Consider the following 20592-nt stretch of genomic DNA (forward strand, 5'->3'; position numbering starts at 1 on the left):
CTACTTCAAAATGGATGCTGTATTTCTATAAAAGGTCGCAATGCATTTTGTACATTTCTCAGAAAAATCTTATTGCCAGCATAAGTAAGATGGACTCCTTCTCTGCGAAAAATGTATGTACTATGAAACATAATATTTTCATTGTGAAAAGAGGACATGCCAAAATCTCTTAGAAATGCACAAACAGCCTTATTAACATTGTGCCTTGCTTTTTCCATTTGTGGACCAAATGAAGAAGAACAAAGCCACATTTGTCTCTGTGCAATCCGTGAAAATATTACTTGAGAATTAGGAAACATGTCCATGACTTTCCCAAGTCCTTCTTTCATAGCAAATTGCAAAGAAATTCCAGACACATGTCCTAAACTGTTCCCTCCCCAATGAATTACAATTATGTCTGGATGTTGCTTTGTTTCCAAAGTAGCACAGAGAGCTAGCAAGTCCAACCACCTCATTCCATGTACTCCATTCCAGTGTACTTCCACATGTGGAAATACAAGATCTACAGCTACTCCACAGCTTTCTGCATGCACCTTCAACCAATGTATCCACAAATCTCCCAAAATCCAAACAATCTGTTTTCTGAAACACACAGCCATAGCTATCTGTTGTTCTCTCAGCAAAAAGAGTATCTGAGAAACTCTCTCCTGGCACAACACACCCACTACACTTTCCTGACCAATCCCTTTCACTGCTCATTCTCATTTGAATGACTTCTGAACCCAAAAATCCCGAATGTAACTCCCGATGTCCGCGGACTACCGCCATGTCCACGGACATATCGTAACATGAACAGCCCTTCTACCATTTCCACTTCACTCTCTATGCCATTCCCTCATTGGATGTAGCTAAGAAATCACATGACTATGCACCAATCACATTCAAGACCTCTACATCTAACTGCATTATCATAGATTAGCACTGCAAATGCACTGTGAATCTATCTGAGTACAAGTGTCATATCATCGGCAAGCACCATCTACAAGAAATACTGTACAAGTCTCCAAGATTTCTACTTGCAGCTCCATGCATATCCAAATGCATGAACACAACTACAGGTATGCATATTTTCTGTACAGTACATGAACACATTTTCAAACTGACTTTTAGCTTGTGTTATCTGTAAAATGAATCTACTGTCTTTTTTCCAATTTCCTAAAATCAACTATCACTTATAAACCTTTATACTATTTACTTTCTTTATACCCACACTCAAATCATGTTAAACTAACATTTTTAAATGAAATTTATAGACTACATATATTCAAAAAAATTTAATGCATGCACACTCTATGTTCCAATCTCAAAAAATAATACTTATACAATTACATTTTTTTAAAATGTATTTATTTGATTACTTTAATTTAAGCATGACATTAAGGCTCTATTACCTAGAACAGCTTAGTTATAGAAATGGTGGTATTCAGTGGTACATTATGAATTTCACAAGACATACTAAAGATATTTTCTTTGTTACAGTTACTCATTGCAATACAATTTGTTCATTAAGAACATATCATATATATTGAACTGGTGTGACGTATCTTATTTGAATAAGATAGTTTTAATGGTTTTAAGGAAGGTGCTGAGGATTTCAGTTAAAAACATCAATATCTAAATTAAAAACAATGCTATATACAAACAGAATTCCTAATTTGTTTATTTTACAATTGCAGTGAAGACCATTCTCCTGAAAAGAAGCAGCCGAATTTCAAGAACAAACAAAAACTAAGAATTAAACTGCTCATTTTAGAAAAAAAGTAAGTAGAATATCGCCATAATATTTGTATTATTACTCAAACTTACTGTAAAGTTAATTCATGCTATTCCTGTGCCTAAAAATAGAGATTGTGCACCATTCTGTCCAAAAATCCCCATGTCTTAAACAGCGATTAACAGCCAGAATGGTGAACAAATTCCTTCTTTTGGACAGACAAATTACCCAACTCAACCGCTAGAATTTTCGTATTATAGAACAATCAACCGTTTTCATTGTATACATTAGATTTACTATTTGTACTTCTCCACACCACTAGCTTATTTTTTTCTGTCATCTGAACCTGAGTTTAGTAACATATTAATTGAAGAATACACATCCCTACTAGTTGTCGTTCCCAATGCACAATCAGACACAATTACATACATCAACTTACTCAAACACTCATGCACACAGCACACATATATTGCAGAACACCCCAACCCATTCCTTCTTTATTTTTTTCAACAGACCCTAAAGAATGCCTACCAAAAGTCAAGTCCGTAGAAAGCAACGCAGAAGTAGAGCACATGAAAATAAAAGTGTCCAACATAAGCATCCATCTCTAGCAGAATTTGTAAAAAAAAGTTGAAACAAAACAGCGAATACAGTCATTTTGTGAAACACAAGAAGTTTGCCTCCTCTATCAAAATGTAAAACAAGCCAAAAAACAATTAACAGAAAATCAGCTATCACTAGAGATAAAACTACTTCTTTAAATTTTAATATAGTGCAAAGTAAGCATACCAAGGAAAGTATTTTAGCCAAAATGTTCCGTCACAAAGTCCTTCAAAATCTTATAAAAACAGGAGAGAAATCAGGTTCAATGCTTAAAACCTATCGTAGGAAATTAATTTTAGAAGCGTTGATAGTGAAATTCTTCTCAAAAGAAAGTTATTTATTTTAGTGTGAAACAAAATGAAACCACTAACAAAACTAATAACTAAATTACACAAAAGACTTCTCAATAAATGAAATGTCAACAGAAAGAACTTCTTAAGTATCTGCAGAGGTGAATGGAGTCACACTACGAGCACAGAACCATAATTTAATGAAGAAGCGTACAAACAAAAGCAAACAAATACAATTGCCATACATAGCAGTGGTCGAGGTTATGAAAAAGTTAATAATACCATAATGGAACAAGAAATACTCCTTACAAAAATATGCCCTGAAAACTTAGAATTACCCATCCATTCAACTGAATCAGAATGTCTAGTGTACAAATGGCCATGCACGTCAATATGTAACATTCCTAAACAATTTTTCAAGTCTTTACGCCAATTTCTCAATCAATATGTAAAAAGCAAAGACAAAATCAAAATTAAACTACTGCAAAATATGGATACCTGTCCAGTACGCAAATACACAGGACTACAAGGACATTCATTGGCCTGCATTATAGGACCTACTTGTAAAACCACCTTCCATGATATCAAAAGAATATCAACACATCATTCAACTATAAGAAATCTAGTCTATAAACTGCACTATGCTAAAAGTCCTGCTTTAGCACTAGCAAATTTAAATAACATTCTTCTACATGGTACAGCAAAAGACCTACTTCAAGAAATTGACTATATCCAGAAAAAATATTTTGGAAGTGAAAGCCATTTACAGAATGAAATAGCTTTAAACCAAACAATAATTCTACACATGGTAACTTTTTGCTAAACACATACAAAAAAGAAATACTAACATTTAAAAGTACATCAGCTGAAGTACCAAACCATGTATGTATATGTTGCGGCAGAACTTTTTATAAACGTAATACGAAAACTGTAGACCTATCATATAAAATAGAAGACAGTGAAGATTCTAAATGGTTTGAATTAGCTCTCTACCTTGTAGTAGAAAACAAATACGAAATAAGTGACCCCTTAATACTATGCAGTTACTGCACTAAAAAACTTGACAACAACCAAACTCCTTCACATGCTATCACAAATAATTTGGAATTATACCACTACCAAAACCCCTACAACAACTTAATTTATATGAGAGCATCATAATTCAAACAGTACACCCATTTCAAGCAATAACACACCTTCAACCAAAAACAGTAAAATTACCTCCATCTGAATTGGTAAAAGGCATTTGTGGAAAAGTAGTTTATTTACCATTAGATCTAAAAGAAAATGTGCATACTCTAGGAGTGCAACGTCCAATGCAGCAATCTTTAATTATCTTAGTAAATGAAGTACCTACAAAAGACAAAAAAATATGGCAACAGGAGTGCAAATCTAAGAGACAGGCTGGTGAAAACAAGACCCAGGAAGAAAACGATTGGGACCATAAGGAAAGGGACATACCCGTGCCTACACTGCAGTAACTGCAACTTCATAACAAAGGGAAATAGTGTAGACCACCCCCATACGGGTGAAAAGATCAAATTAAGAGGATATGCAACATGTGATACACCAAACATAATTTACGCGATCAAATGCCCATGCGGCATTTATTATGTAGGGCAATCGAAAAAACCTGGTAAGCTACGATGGAACGAGCATAGATCATGCATTCGGAACAATAATGTGAATTCAGCAGTGGCAAGACATTGGCATTCAATGAACCACAACATTAGCCAGATGAGGATACAGGTTCTCGAGGCTATCCAACAACGTAACACACATGAAGATGTAGGGAGAAGGTTGAACCAACGAGAATCATTTTGGATCGATCGACTTGACTCCATGAGACCGGGGGGTATAAATGAGGAAGTGAAATTTATGTGCTTTTTGTGAATTTCATTAAATATAGATGAAGTGGTAGAACACTGGATACTATGAGAGGGTACACGTTGTGTCCCGCAGGGAGCCCCCTGTGGGACGTAAGGCAGTGGTTCCACTGCCAAATGTGAAGACCCTCTATTGAACATTACAATATGAACGGGAATGCACATAAATGTATACAATGTTACGTAGCCAACATTCATGTCTAACTGGTATGAATTGATTCTACATGTGAGATAAAAAGTGTCAAACTAAGAATATATGGGGACCAAACTGTAAGTTATGTGATGCATGTAAACCCAAGAAAATAGTAAGTAACTCTCTTGTGAATATTGGAACAGGTAATTGAAGATTAGAATATGAGAAGAATGCTAAGATATGTTATTAATGTGGATACATTCTAGCTACTTGCATTTGGTAACAACTGGTAACTTGAGAACAACCGACCCCTGTATTAGAGGAGGTAGTTTGAATAATGACATGGTATTCAATAAATACGACCCTGTTCAGGTCCGCTTGGTAGGGCAGGACACGAAGAACCAGAGTACAGCATTAAACAATAGGGATAGATGATCCACTTCTTTTCGTCCGCATGAACACTACCTTCGAGGTCCGGGCGCAAGCGCGGGACCTCGCGAGGTAATGTCCGGCACGCGCGCATGCGCTTTGGGTTAGTACACGCTCGAGACACAGTATTTCATGGTTTTCTAAAAACCCGCATAGAATGATGTACACGGTGATACCGTAAAGCTATAGAGCAGGTTATCCCGATGAATTTTAAAGAGCAAAGAGGAGAACGAGGTACCGAGTGAAACACTGTGCACATGCGTGCAAGCAATTAGTGTATAAGTACGCCATTACATACAGCGGCTGCTCCTTTTGTGCAGCCGGCCTGCCCGCACAGCAGTATTCTACGTAAGGTAAGAATGATGATCCTGAGGGATAATATGATGCGACCTTAAAAGAAAAAGATTAGATTCGGAGGGGAATTATATAAGGTTATTTATGTATTTACTGAACAGGAGCTGTTAATGTGGGCTGCTCAGAGATCCATACAGCAGAGATGTATACAATCTCTAGGAAGTAGAAGACCTACAGGTAGAGACCTATATAATTATACGATTTAAATATTCACAATGTGTAATAACAATGTTCCATAATGTATATTCGTTTTTATTTTTTTGCATCTTTTCGTGGCATTCCATTTTGGATTACAACTACAATTGGGTATGTGATGATACTTTATCTTTTTACGGATCTCACTGAATGGTGAATAATTGGGAATGCATCATAATGATGGGATTGTCACTGATTTCATGATTATGAATAGTGTTAAAAGCCCTGATGATTGACGGATGTCCGAAATGCATAGGCTATAATTTCGAAACACTGATTGGTCAGGAATAAACAAGGAGACTGAAAATCATAAATAGAAATGTGGATTAATGATTTCAAATATAACTACATAAGAAACAACTAACTACAATTTTGTACTACTTTGAACATTGATTGAAACCCGACCAGGGGAGTCCGAGTGAGCTCATCTTGAGATGGAAATTGTCCATTTCTTTTTTGTAGATGTTCTGATAACCCAGTGCCTAGGGTAAAGGATGAGCTTCCAAATATAAGAAAAAAAGAAAAAAACAAGCGACATTATTGAATTAGTTTAAAGACAAAGCGGTGCCCACCCTACCTCTCAATCTCAACAGCTGGTAGATTTACATAAAGTTAGACAAGCCTTACAATATCTTAAAGAGAATAATGAATATTACATTATTCATTATTCAATGTTACATTAATGAACATTGAAGAAAACTTGAAAGATACAACTGAAATAATTCAAGAAACACAAGAAGCTGGTCAATTTGAGCTACTAGATCCTGCTACAATATCAAATACTTTAGACCATTATACAATTCATCCTTTGCACTCTAATGACACCATAGAAGATGCACTGGAAACGTACCAAATGCGTCAAACAAAAGGATCACCAATCAGCATATGGGAAAAAAGTATAGAAGCACATGCTTTTCCTCTACTCTTTCCTACTGGCAAAGGAGGAAGGTATGATGATAGACCTATTCAAATATCAGCTTCAGAATACCGCTCATTACGGATGTATTCTGAAGATCACAGATTTAGACAAAATGTGGAATACATATTCCACCTACTCTTTGAAAGTGAACTAGCAACTTTATGTTACGGAGTTGCACACATATTAAAATCAGGATCCCACTTTCAAAATATGACAGCTACACAATTATTACAAAAAAGTGCAACAAAAAGATGAGGTTTTACAATCAAATATTACAAATCTATTAGCAAATATGCGTGGTACTAAAGAGTACTGGTTTCGACGTCATGGAGATGTACTTTATATGATCAGAAACCTTGGCCCACCCACTTGGTTTGTTACATTAAGGTGTCGATTCATGGAATTAATGTGCGCTGAAAACTCCTGTGCAGAGGTGCCAAAACGTGCGATTCGCAGTAAAAGTGCGAAAATCGCAGTGCAAGTGCGAAAATCGCAGGGAAACCAGTGCACATCGATTCATGGAAGTCTGTGCGCGAGAAAAACATTGGCTGTGCGCTGAAAAAGTGCGCAGCGCACACCGGCGCACAGGTCATCCAATAGCGTGCGCCACAGCCACTGCAAAATCGCACATAGCGCGGCGCACATCACAAAAGTAGGCGGAACACGGGGCGTAACACTCGGAATGGGGAACAAAGCGTGAAAATATGGGCGTCACGGGGGAAGTACAGGAGGCAAGTGCGCGGAACGCCCACACGCTCGCCTACAACCCGTATTCATGGAATCGAATAGGGCAAACCAGCGCATGGTGAAAGACGCGCACAGGGCCAAACAAGTACGTCACAAGAAAGCAGGCGGTAGCGTCCCTGCTCCTGAAATAAATGTGCGCCAAAATGTGCGCTAACAAAAAGCACCCATATACAGCCATGATGAATGGACCATACAGTGGCCCTCTAGGACAAATGAGGTGCAAAGGGGTACCGACAAACACGGACACCCGTTGTGTAAAAAATAGCGTGTGCGTGTGTTTCTGGGTGCACGGGAAGTTCCACACGAGATTGGCCTGGGTACGTGTACTTCGGGGTGTGCAGGAAGTTCCACACGCGATTGGCCTGGGTACGTGTGTTTTGGGATGCGCGGATTGTTCCACACGCGATTGGCCTGGGTACGTGTACTTCGGGGTGCACGGGAAGTTCCACACGCGATTGGCCTGGGTACGTGTGTTTCGGGATGTGCGGGAAGTTCCACACGAGATTGGTCTGGGTACGTGTACTTCGGGGTGCGTTGGAAGTTCCACACGCGATTGGCCTGGGTACGTGTATTTCGGAATGCACGGGAGTTACCACATGCCATTGGCCTGGGTACGTGTACTTTGGGGTGCGCGGGAAGTTCCACACGCGATTGGGCTGGGTACGTGTGTTTCGAGATGCGCGGGAAGTTCCACACGCGATTGGCCTGGGTACGTGTACTTCGGGGTGTGCAGGAAGTTCCACACACGATTGGCCTGGGTACGTGTGTTTCGGGATGCGTGGGAAGATCAACACGTGATTGGCCTGGGTACGTGTACTTCGGGGTGCTCGGGAAGTCCCACAAGTGATTTCAGCAGGGTACGTGTATTCCGAGGTGCGCGGGAAGTTTCACACGCGATTTCAGCAGGGTACATGTATTTCGGTAGTGCTACACGTGATTTGGCCGTGTGGGTCCTCCCACGTGTTCCCTCTACACCCTCCACGGCCCCTGCAGGCAGCCCACACCACAAGGGGCTACCCTGCACCCCTGCTCATGTCCCACAGGCAACCCATCCACCATGGCCATGACCCCAGCCAACCCACATGTCACTTTGCACTACTGATCACCAACACATGTCTCCCAGCACCCCCACCCCCCAGCACTGTGGGGCACCCTCCACCAGGCCCCCACTCATGTCTCCCAGCACCCCCACCCCCCAGCACTGTGGTGCACCCTCCACCAGGCCTCCACTCATGTCTCCCTGCACCCCCACCACCCACCAGTCAGGGGCACCCTCCACCAGGCCCCCACTCATGTCTCCCAGCACCCCCACCCCCCCAGCACTGTGGTGCACCCTCCCTGCACCCCCACCCCCCTGCATTCAGGGGCACCCTCCACCAGGCCCACACTCATGTCGCCCAGCACCCCCACTCCCCCAGCACTGTGGGCAGCAAGCGGTGCCCCATGTGCACCCTCCACCAGGCCCCCACTCATGTCTCCCAGCACCCTCACCCCCAGCACAGTGGGGCACCCTCCACCAGGCCTCCACTCATGTCTCCCTGCACCCCCACCACCCACCAGTCAGGGGCACCCTCCACCAGGCCCCCACTCATGTCTCCCAGCACCCCCACCCCCCAGCACTGTGGTGCACCCTCCCTGCACCCCCACCCCCTGCATTCAGGGGCACCCTCCACCAGGCCCACACTCATGTCGCCCAGCACCCCCACTCCCCCAGCACTGTGGGCACCCAGCGGTGCCCCATGTGCACCCTCCACCAGGCCCCCACTCATGTCTCCCAGCACCCCCACCCCCCAGCACTGTGGGGAACCCTCCACCAGGCCCCCACTAGTGTCTCCCATCACCCCCACCCCCCAGAAGTGCAGGGCATCCTCCACCATGCCCCCAATCATGTCCCCCTGCACCCGCACCCCCCAGCATCCAGGTGCACCCTCCACCAGGCCCCCACTCATGTCCAACTCATGTCTCCCATCACCCCCACCCCCCAGCAGTGCAGGGCAACCTCCACCAGGCCCCCACTCATGTATCCCATCGCCCCCACCCCCCAGCATCCAGGGGCACCCTCCACCAGCCCCCCACTCATGTCCAGCTCATGTCTCCCAGCACCCCCACCCCCCAGCAGTGCAGGGCACCCTCCACCAGGCCTCCACTCATGTCTCCCATCACCCCCACCCCACAGCATCCAGGGGCACCCTCCACCAGCCCCCCACTCATGTCCAGCTCATGTCTCCCAGCACCCCCACCCCCCCCAGCAGTGCAGGGCACCCTCCACCAGGCCCCCACTTGAGTCCCCGAGCACCCCCACCCCCCAGCATCCAGGGGCACCCTCCACCAGGCCCCCACTCATGTGCAACTCATGTATCCAATCACCCCCACCCCCCAGCAGTGCAGGGCACCCTCCACCAGGCGGCCACTCATGTCCAACTCATGTCTCCCAGCACCCCCACCCCCCAGCAGTGCAGGGCACGCTCCACCAGGCCCCCACTCATATCCAACTCATGTCTCCCATCACCCCCAACCCCCCAGCAGTGCAGGGCACCCTCCACCAGGCCCCCACTCATGTCCAACTCATGTCTCCCAGCACCCCCAACCCCAGCAGTGCAGGGCACCCTCCACCAGGCCCCCACTCATGTGTCCCATCACCCCCACCCCTCAGCAGTCAGTGGCACCCTCCACCAGGCCCCCACTCATGTCCCCCTGTACCCCTACCCACCAGCATCCAGGGGCACCCTCCACCAGGCCACTACACATGTCTCCCATCACCCCCACTCCCTAGCAGTGCAGGGCACCCTCTACCAGGCCCCCACTCATGTCCAACTCATGTCTCCCATCACCCCCACCCCCAGCAGTGCAGGGCACCCTCCACCAGGCCCCCACTCATGTCCCCCAGCACCCCCACCCCCCAGCATCCAGGGGCACCCTCCACCAGGCCCCCATTCATGTCCAACTCATGTCTCCCATCACCCCTACCCCCCAGCAGTGCAGGGCACCCTCCACCAGGCCCCCACTCATGTCCCCCTGCACCCCCAGCCCCCAGCATCCAGGGGCACCCTCCACCAGGCCCCTACTCATGTCCAACTCATGTCGCCCAGCACCCCCACCCCCCAGCACTATGGGGCAACATCCACCAGGCCCCCACTCATGTCTCCCAGCACCCCCACCCCCCAGCACTGTGGGGCACCCTCTACCAGGCCCCCACTCATGTCTCCCAGCACCCCCACCCCCCAGCACTGAGGGGCACCCTCCACCAGGCCCCCACTCATGTCTCCCTGCACCCCCACCCCCCACCAGTCAGGGGCACCGTCCACCAGGCCCCCATTCATGTCTCCCAGCACCTCCACCCCCCAGCACTGTGGTGCACCCTCCAGCAGGCCCCCACTCATTTCCAACTCATGTCTCCCAGCACCTCCACCCCCCTGCATCCAGTGGCACCGTCCACCAGGCCCCCACTCATGTCCAACTCATGTCTCCCATCATCCCACCCCCAGCAGTGCAGGGCACCCTCCACCAGGCCCCAACTCATGTCCAACTCATGTCTCCCAGCACCCCCACCCCCCAGCACTGTGGTGCACCCTCCAGCAGGCCCCCACTCATGTCCAACTCATGTCTCCCATCACCCCATCCCCCAGCAGTGCAGGGCACCCTCCACCAGGCCCCAACTCATGTCCAACTCATGTCTCCCAGCACCCCCACCTCCCAGCAGTGCAGGGCACCCTCCACCTGGCCCCCACTCATGTCCAACTCATGTCTCCCATCACCCCCAACCCCCCAGCAGTGCAGGGCACCCTCCACCAGGCCCCCACTCATGTCCAACTCATGTCTCCCAGCACCCCCACCCCACAGCAGTGCAGGGCACCCTCCACCAGGCCCCCACTCATGTCCCCCTGCACTCCCACCCCCCAGCAGTGCAGGGTCACCCTCCACCAGGCCCCCACACATGTCTCCCATCACCCCCACCCCCCAGCAGTCAGGGGAACCCTCCACCAGGCCCCCACTCATGTCCAACTATTGTCTCCCATCACCCCCACCCCCCAGCATCCAGGGGCACCCTCCACCAGGCCCCCACTCATGCCCAACTCATGTCTCCCATCACCCCCACCCCCCAGCAGTGCAGGGCACCCTCCACCAGGCCCCCACGTATGTCCCCCTGCACCCCCAGCCCCTGGCATCCAGGGGCATCCTCCACCAGGCCCCTACTCATGTCCAACTCATGTCTCCCAGCAACCCCACCCCCAGCAGTGCAGGGAACCGTCCACCAGGCCGCCACTCATGTCTCTCATCACCCCCACCCCCCAGCAGTCAGGGGAACCCTCCACCAGGCCCCCACTCATGTTCCCCTGCACCCCTACCCACCAGCATCCAGGGACCCCCTCCACCAGGCCCCCACACATGTCTCCCATCACCCCCACCCATGAGCAGTGCAGGGCACCCTCCAACAGGCCCCCACTCATGTCCAACTCATGTCTCCCAGCACCCCCACCCCCCAGCAGTGCAGGAAACCCTCCACCAGGCCCCCACTCATGTCTCCCATCACCCCACCCCCCAGCAGTAAGGGGAACCCTCCACCAGGCCCCCACTCATGTTCCCCTGCACCCCCACCCACCAGCATCCAGGGACCCCCTCCACCAGGCCCCCACACATGTCTCCCATCACCCCCACCCACCAGCAGTGCAGGGCACCCTCCACCAGGCCCCCACTCATGTCCAACTCATGTCTCCCAGCACCCCCACCCCCCAGCAGTGCAGGGCACCCTCCACCAGGCCCCCACTCATGTCTCCCATCACCCTCACCCCCCAGCATCCAGGTGCACCCGCCACCAGGCCCCCACTCATGTCTCCCATCACCCCCACCCCCCAGCATCCAGGGGCACCCTCCACCAGGCCCCCACGCATGTCCCCCTGCACCCCCACCCCCCAGCATCCAGAGGCACCTTCCACCAGGCCCCCACACATGTCTCCCATCACCCCCACCCCCCAGCAGTCAGGGGCACCCTCCACCAGGCCCCCACTCATATCCCCCTGAACCCCCACCCACCAGCATCCAGGGGCACCCTCCACCAGGCCCCCACACATGTCTCCCATCACCCCCACCCCCCAGCAGTACAGGGCACCCTCCACCAGGCCCCCATTCATGTCTCCCATCACCCCCACACCCCAGCATCCAGGGGCACCCTCCACCAGGCCCCCACTCATGTCCAACTCATGTCTCCCAGCACCCCCACCCCCCAGCAGTGCAGGGCACCCTCCACCAGGCCCCCACTCATGTCCCCCGGCACCCACACCCCCGAGCATCCAGGGGCACCCTCCACCAGGTCCCCACTCTTGTCCAACTCATGTCTCTCATCACCCCCACCCCCTAGCAGTGCAGGGCACCCTCCACAGGCCCCCACTCATGTCCAACTCATGTCTCCCAGCACCCCCACCCCCCAGCAGTGCAGGGCATCCTCCACCAGGCCCCAACTCATGTCTCCCATCACCCCCACCCCCCAGCAGTCAGGGGCCCCCTCCACCAGGCCCCCACTCATGTCCAAGTCATGTCCCCCATCACCCCCACCCCCCAGCAGTGGAGGGCACCCTCCACCAGGCCCCCACTCATGTCTCCCACTACCCCCACCCCCCAGCAGCAAGGGGCACCCTCCACCAGGTCCCCACTCATGTCCCCCTGCAGCCCCACCCACCAGCATCCAGGGGCACCCTCCACCAGGCCTCCACTCATGTCTCCCATCACCCCAACCCCCGAGCAGTCAGGGGCACACTCCACCAGGCCCCCACTCATGTCCCCCTGCACCCCCACCCACCAGCATGCAGGGGCACCCTCCACCAGGCCCCCACCTGTCCAACTCATGTCTCCCATCAACCCCACCCCCCAGCAGTGCAGGGCACCCTCCACCAGGACCCCACTCATGTCCCCCTGCACCTCCAGCCCCCAGCATCCAGGAGCACCCTCCACCAGGCCCCCACTCATGTCCAACTCATGTCTCCCAGCACCCCTAACCCCCAGCAGTGCAGGGCACCCCCCACCATGCCCCCACTCATGTCTCCCACTACCCCCACCCCCCAGCAGTCAGGGGCACCCTCCACCAGGTCCCCACTCATGTCCCCCTGCAGCCCCACCCACCAGCATCCAGGGGCACCCTCCACCAGGCCCCCACACATGTCTCCCATCACCTACACCCCCCAGCAGTGCAGGGCACCCTCCACCAGGCCCCCACTCATGTCCAACTCATGTCTCCCAGCACCCCCACCCACCAGCAGTGCAGGGCACCCTCCACCAGGCTCCCACTCATGTCTCCCATCACCCCCACACCCCAGCATCCAGGGGCACCCTCCACCAGGATCCCACTCATGTCCCCCTGCAGCCCCACCCACCAGCATCCAGGGGCACCCTCCACCAGGCCCCCACACATGTCTCCCATCACCTACACCCCCCAGCAGTGCAGGGCACCCTCCACCAGGCCCCCACTCATGTCCAACTCATGTCTCCCAGCACCCCCACCCACCAGCAGTGCAGGGCACCCTCCACCAGGCTCCCACTCATGTCTCCCATCACCCCCACCCCCCAGCATCCAGGGGTACCTGCCACCAGGCCCCCACTCATGTCTCAATTCACCCCCAGCATCCAGGGGCACCCTCCACCAGGCCCCCTCTCATGTCCCCCTGCACCGCACCCCCCAGCATCCAGGGGCACCCTCCACCAGGCCCCCACACATGTCTCCCATCACCGCCACCCCCCAGCAGCCAGGGGCATCCTCCAGCAGGCCCCCACTCATGTCCCCCTGAACCCCCACCAACCATCATCCAGGGGCACCCTCCACCAGGCCCCCACACATGTCTCCCATCACCCCCACCCCCCAGCAGTGCAGGGGCACCCTCCACCTGGCCCCCACTCATGTCTTCCATCATCCGCACCCCCCAGCATCCAGGGGCACCCTCCACCAGGCCCCCACTCATGTCTCCCATCACCCCCACCCCCCAGCATCCAGGGGCACCCTCCGCCAGGCCCCCACTCATGTCTCCCATCACCCCCAACCCCAGCAGTGCAGGGCACCCTCCACCATGCCCCCACTCATGTCCCCCTGCACCCTCACCCCCAGCATCCAGGGGCACCCTCCACCAGGCCCCCACTCATGTCCCCCTGAACCCCCACCCACCATCATCCAGGGGCACCGTCCACCAGGCCCCCACACATGTCTCCCATCACCCCCACCCCCCAGCAGTACAGGGGCACCCTCCACCAGGCCCCCACTCATGTCTCCCATCACCCCCACCCCCCAGCATCCAGGGGCACCTGCCACCAGGCCCCCACTCATGTCTCAATTCACCCCCAGCATCCAGGGGCACCCTCCACCAGGCCCCCTCTCATGTCCCCCTGCACCCCACCCCCAGCATCCAGGGGCACCCTCCACCAGGCCCCCACACATGTCTCCCATCACTCCCACCCCCCAGCAGTCAGGGGCATCCTCCAGCAGGCCCCCACTCATGTCCCCCTGAACCCCCACCCACCATCATCCAGGGGCACCCTCCACCAGGCCCCCACACATGTCTCCCATCACCCCCACCCCCCAGCAGTGCAGGGGCACCCTCCACCAGGCCCCCACTCATGTCTCCCATCATCCCCACCCCCCAGCATCCAGGGGCACCCTCCACCAGGCCCCCACCCATGTCTCCCATCACCCCCACCCCCCAGCATCCAGGGGCAACCTCCGCCAGGCCCCCACTCATGTCTGCCATCACCCCCACCCCCAGCAGTGCAGGGCACCCTCCACCAGGCCCCCACTCATGTCCCTCTGCACCCCACCCACCAGCATCCAGGGGCACCCTCCACCAGGCCCCCACACATGTCTCCCATCACCCCCACCCCCAGCATCCAGGGGCACCCTCCACCAGGCCCCCACCCATGTCTCCCATCACCCCCACCCCCCAGCATCCAGGGGCAACCTCCGCCAGGCCCCCACTCATGTATGCCATCACCCCCACCCCCCAGCAGTGCAGGGCACCCTCCACCAGGCCCCCACTATGTCCAACTCATGTCTCCCAGCACCCCCACCCCCCAGCAGTGCAGGGCACCCGCCACCAGGCCCCCACTCATCTCTCAATTCACCCCCAGCATCCAGGGGCACCCTCCACCAGGCCCCCACTCATTTCCCCCTGCACCCCACCCCCCAGCATCCAGGGGCACCCTCCACCAGGCCCCCACACATGTCTCCTATAACCCCCACCCGCAGCAGTCAGGGGCATCCTCCAGCAGGCCCCCACTCATGTCCCCCTGAACCCCCACCCACCATCATCCAGGGGCACCCTCCACCAGGCCCCCACACATGTCTCCTATCACCCCCACCCCCCAGCAGTGCAGGAGCACCCTCCACCAGGCCCCCACTCATGTCGCCCATCATCCCCACCTCCCAGCATCTAGGGGCACCCTCCACCAGGCCCCCACTTATGTCTCCCATCACCCCCACCCCCCCGGCATCCAGGGGCACCCTCCGCCAGGCCCCCACTCATGTCTCCCATCACCCCCACCCTCAGCAGTGCAGGGCACCCTCCACCAGGCCCCCACTCATGTCCCCCTGCACCCCCACCCCCAGCATCCAAGGGCACCCTCCACCAGGCCCCCACACATGTCTCCCATAACCCCCACCCCCCAGCAGTCAGGGTCACCCTCCACCAAGCCCCCACTCATGTCCCCCTGCAACCCCACCCACCAGCATCCAGGGGCACCCTCCACCAGGCCCCCACACATGTCTCCCAGCACCCCCACCCTCCAGCAGTGCAGGGCACCCTCCACCAGGCCCCCACTCATGTCTCCCAGCACCCCCATCCCCCTGCATCCAGGGGCACCCTCCACCAGGCCCCCACTCATGTCTCCCATCACCCCCACCCCCCAGCATCCAGGGGCACCCTCCACCAGGCCCCCACTCATGTCTCCCATCACCCCCACCCACCAGCATCCAGGGGCACCCTCCACCAGGCTCCCACTCATATCCCTCTGCACCCCCCACCCCCCAGCATCCAGGGGCACCCTCCACCAGGCCCCCACACATGTCTCCCATTACCCCCACCCCCCAGCAGTCAGGGGCACCCTCCACCAGGCCCCCACACATGTCTCCCATCACCCCCACCCCCCAGCAGTCAGGGGCACCCTCCAACAGGCCCCCACTCATGTCTCCCAGCACCCCCACCCCCCTGCATCCAGGGGCACGCTCCAACAGGCCCCCACTCATGTCTCCCAGCACCCCCACCCCCAGCACTGTGGGGCATCCTCCACCAGGCCCCCACTCATGTCTCCCATCACCCCCACCCCCCAGCAGTGCAGGGCACCCTCCACCAGGCCCCCACTCATGTCCCCCTGCACCCCCACCCCCCAGCATCCAGGGGCACCCTCCACCAGGCCCCCACTCATGTCCAACTCATGTCTCCCATCACCCCCACCCCCCAGCAGTCAGGGGCACCCTCCACCAGGCCCCCACTCATGCCCTCCTGCACCCCCACCCATCAGCATCCAGGGGCACCCTCCACCAGGCCCCCACACATGTCTCCCATCACCCCCACCCCCCAGCAGTCTTGGGCACCCTCCACCAGGCCCCCATTCATGCCCCCCTGCACCCCGACCCACCAGCATCCAGGGGCACCCTCCACCAGGCCCCACTCATGTCTCCGATCACCCCCACACCCCAGCATCCAGGGGCACCCTCAACCAGGCCCCCACTCATGTCTCCCATCACCCCCACCCTTCAGCAGTGCAGGACACCCTCCACCAGGCCCCCACACATGTCCCACTCATGTCCCCCTGCACTCCCACCCCCCAGCACTGTGGGGCACCCTCCACCAGGCCCCCACACATGTCCCCCAGCCAACATGTCATCACAATCTAGATCCCTGGCCCTTATGGTCAACCTCCAAATGCCAAACCGCCACCCGAGTATTGCATCCACCCACTTAGAAATGGCAATAACATGATAGAACCCCAATTCTATGACAAGACAGGAGGCTCATATTATGCATATTAATCTTTACTCTGAAACCACAGCAGCAAAGAAAAAACTTTTACAAACAAAAAAGTTTCAACAACAGAACTAGATAAAGTTCAAAGTCAATGCATGGGGAACTCCCCAAACCATCATGGAGGATAGGTCATACCCTGCAGGGGACCAATGAGCAGGGACCCTCCTCTATATATGTCCATTACTCTAACCCCAACCCCTCTTTCTTTGCTGCTGACACCACAGAGCTAAGTCACCCCTTTCAGTTGTGTCTTACATTGTTTGTCAGTAGTAGGCTTTATTAGTTTGAATATGGCATATATGGTAAATATGTGTTAATTACCTTTTATTATAAAGGAATTTGTGTATTTGATACATTGTATCTGGATAGCCGCGTGCGGCCGTTGGTTTCATTTTGGTGTCTTTAAAAAAGAAAATATGTATTATGTTTATACATCATTTTTCAGCTGAAGCAGTGGTGCAATGATTGAATTTCGGACTACAGTCCATGAGGTTGTGAGTTGGAGGGAGCTCTCTAATATATTTCTTCTTTAAAAATTTCTCACGCTTGTAAACTCAGGTGTTTCTAGTGCATTAATCAACTCGCTCCCAGCGTGCGCGAGAGCAGTGTTGTTTACACTGTTCCCTCTTCATTTCGCCTGTGAATTCCAGGTGTAACGGTTTATTGGGCGTGACACCCTTTAGGCTCCTGTTGCGCGCCGGTCAGAAAGAAGCTGTTGCTTGACACCCGGCGTGTACGGGGCTCTTGTTTGAATTCGTGTCCCTTGACAGATTTATGGTCACCTGGGGATTCCAGGTGCTGCAGGCTTTGGGTTCGGCCTGCCCCTGTGGCTTATGTTTGTAACAAAAGCCTCCGTTTCAGTACTGAGCCAAGTTAGCTCAAATATAGAGCTGCAGGTCTCCCATGCAGGAAGACCCGGGTTCGGGGCCGACCAGAGCATGTTTATTTGTATATTTTAAGATTAGATATTTTAATTATTGTATTTTAAATAATTGTATTTTACAGTGGAGGTATTTGATTGTCACCTTTTTTGCTCAGTTGAGCAGGGATTTCCTAATGGGCATTTGGTTGGTTCATGACTTCTTCAGAAAGATTATAGCACAAACATTTTAATATTAAAAATGTGGTTTTGTTAAATATTTCGTATCCCTGGTGACACAATACACTTCCTTACCTTTAGTGCTGGAAAGAAAGAATGTATACTGATAGACTGTGGGTTTGTTAAGTCAAAGTCTGACCATACAGCGCAAGAGCCCGATGCACTGCCAGTCTGCAGTTTTATTTTATTTTCTTTGTTTATTTATTCATTTACTTATTTCTTAAGTTATGTGCTTTGCCTTCACTGTAGGTGCCATAACCTGTTAGGTTTCAGGTTCAGCCTGATTCTATTGCGAGGTTACCCCCTCGTGTAATGCTGATTATCACACCCTGCTCGGGCGAGCAGTTGGAGGTGCACTTGCTCAGTGTATCCTACCTTCAACTTGACAGTTTTCCTTTGTTTGGGTTATCTTCCCTGGAAAGGTGCAGTCACCTGCTCGGTCGCAAGGTTGCCTGGGGTTTCTGCGAGGGGTCCCCTCGTATACGGCTGTGTCCACACCCTGCTAGGATGAGCAGTTGAGGTACACTTGCTCAGTGTTTCCTCCCTTAAAGTCGGCAACTTGGGTAATTACCTTAACTGGCATGCACCATAACCTGCTCGGTTTCAGGCTCTGCCTGAGTTCTACTGCGAGGTTACCCCCTCGTGTACTGCTGATTATCACGCCCTGCTCGGGCGAGCAGTTGGAGGTGCACTTGCTCAGTATATTCCTTCCTTAAGGTCGGCAGCTTTGTTTAGGTGCTGCATATGGCTGACGCCATTGTTTGGTCTTGTAGGCGTGCAGTAACCTGCTCGGTTTCAGGCTTCGCCTTGTTCCTACTGCGAGGTGCTCCCTCGTGTACTATTGGTTGCCTCACCCTGCTGGGGTGAGCAGTTGAGGTGCACTTGCTCAGTGTACGCTTTGATAAACAATATGTTTAAGTGTTGACTGGAACACATTTGCGTTTTTCAGAATTGTCAGTGGCCCAGATAGCTCAGTGAATATCAGCTTATATAAGGGCTGCGGATTTGGTCCCCTGTGAGGGCGTAACCCCTCTTCTTTGGATATTTTATATATATTTCATATATTATATATTCTTTATTTATTAAGTACTTTAAAGAAAAGAGTGTGGAAGTGGTTGTAAACAGACCCATATGGGGTTGTACCTTCCTCTCTAACCATCTCTCTGGTGTTATCATTCGTCTTTTAGTTAAAATTTCTGTCACCCTTTACCTTAGTTAGTTTCAGGACAACTCAGTCCTTTCCTTAGGTTTTGATTCCCAACCTCAATTGCTCCACCCAATACCCGTGCTGATTAAGCTACAGTATTTTCTCTCAACATGAGGAAGAATAAAGATGATGCGTTATGCCTCTATTGAGGTCTGTAGGGCTTAAGGCTCTCTTTAGTGGGGACGTTTGTTCTCCCCTACTTTTGTCCCATTTTTCATTCCTTATTCTATTGGTTTCTGGTGGAGACAGGGTCAGCTCGAGGGTAACCGTTCAGTTTTTTACATGACAAGTTGAGAAACAATGTTTTACTTGGATGGAGTGTTTGGAAACACTTGATGGTATCAGTTAGACGAGTTGCCAAATAATAACTTTCTGGCGCCTGCCCCATGTTTTTCCTCCCAAAGCTTGGCCTATGGTTCAGCTAACCGTCTAACAGTGTGTTGCAACTTCTCCTCTGCTCGAGGAGTGCACGCAGGCTTCTGTACCCTCATGAGCGTTGCTTAACCTCTTTAGAGTGCTGTTTTCATATCCGTGCTGACCCTTCTGATACAGGTTCCTAATTTTGGAATGGTCTACATCAGTCTTTTATCCTGCTGAGATCGATAAGTGAACACCTCACACAACACAACGTTCGTAGTAGTGATAAGCACCACTCATATACCTGAGGGTTCGTAGTACTGTATAAGTACTGTTTTGCTATGGACAATGTGCTTAGTTTTTCCTTCCCCTGATTCCCTTAGTGGCCAGTCAGCCTCACATGAATACAGAGACTCAGACCTCAGGGTTTGAGGTGACAGTGGTCCCAGATTTCTTCTCAACCTTGCATTTATGGGGCATTGATAATTATCCAGAGTCCTTTCCCCCTCATTCCCCTTCCTGCCATCCTTGGGCGAGATTGCATCATAATATTACACCTCTGGGAGTATCCAATGGTTTCCCTTTTTTCCTTTTTACAGGAGTTTTGGCGGGTGACCAGTGCAGACTCGCACTGAGCATTTCCCTCCCGTCTGTTACTTTC

This window comes from Ambystoma mexicanum, chromosome 10 (genome assembly GCF_040938575.1).
Source record: "Ambystoma mexicanum isolate Mex_15411 chromosome 10, UKY_AmexF1_1, whole genome shotgun sequence".
Taxonomy (NCBI): domain Eukaryota; kingdom Metazoa; phylum Chordata; class Amphibia; order Caudata; family Ambystomatidae; genus Ambystoma; species Ambystoma mexicanum.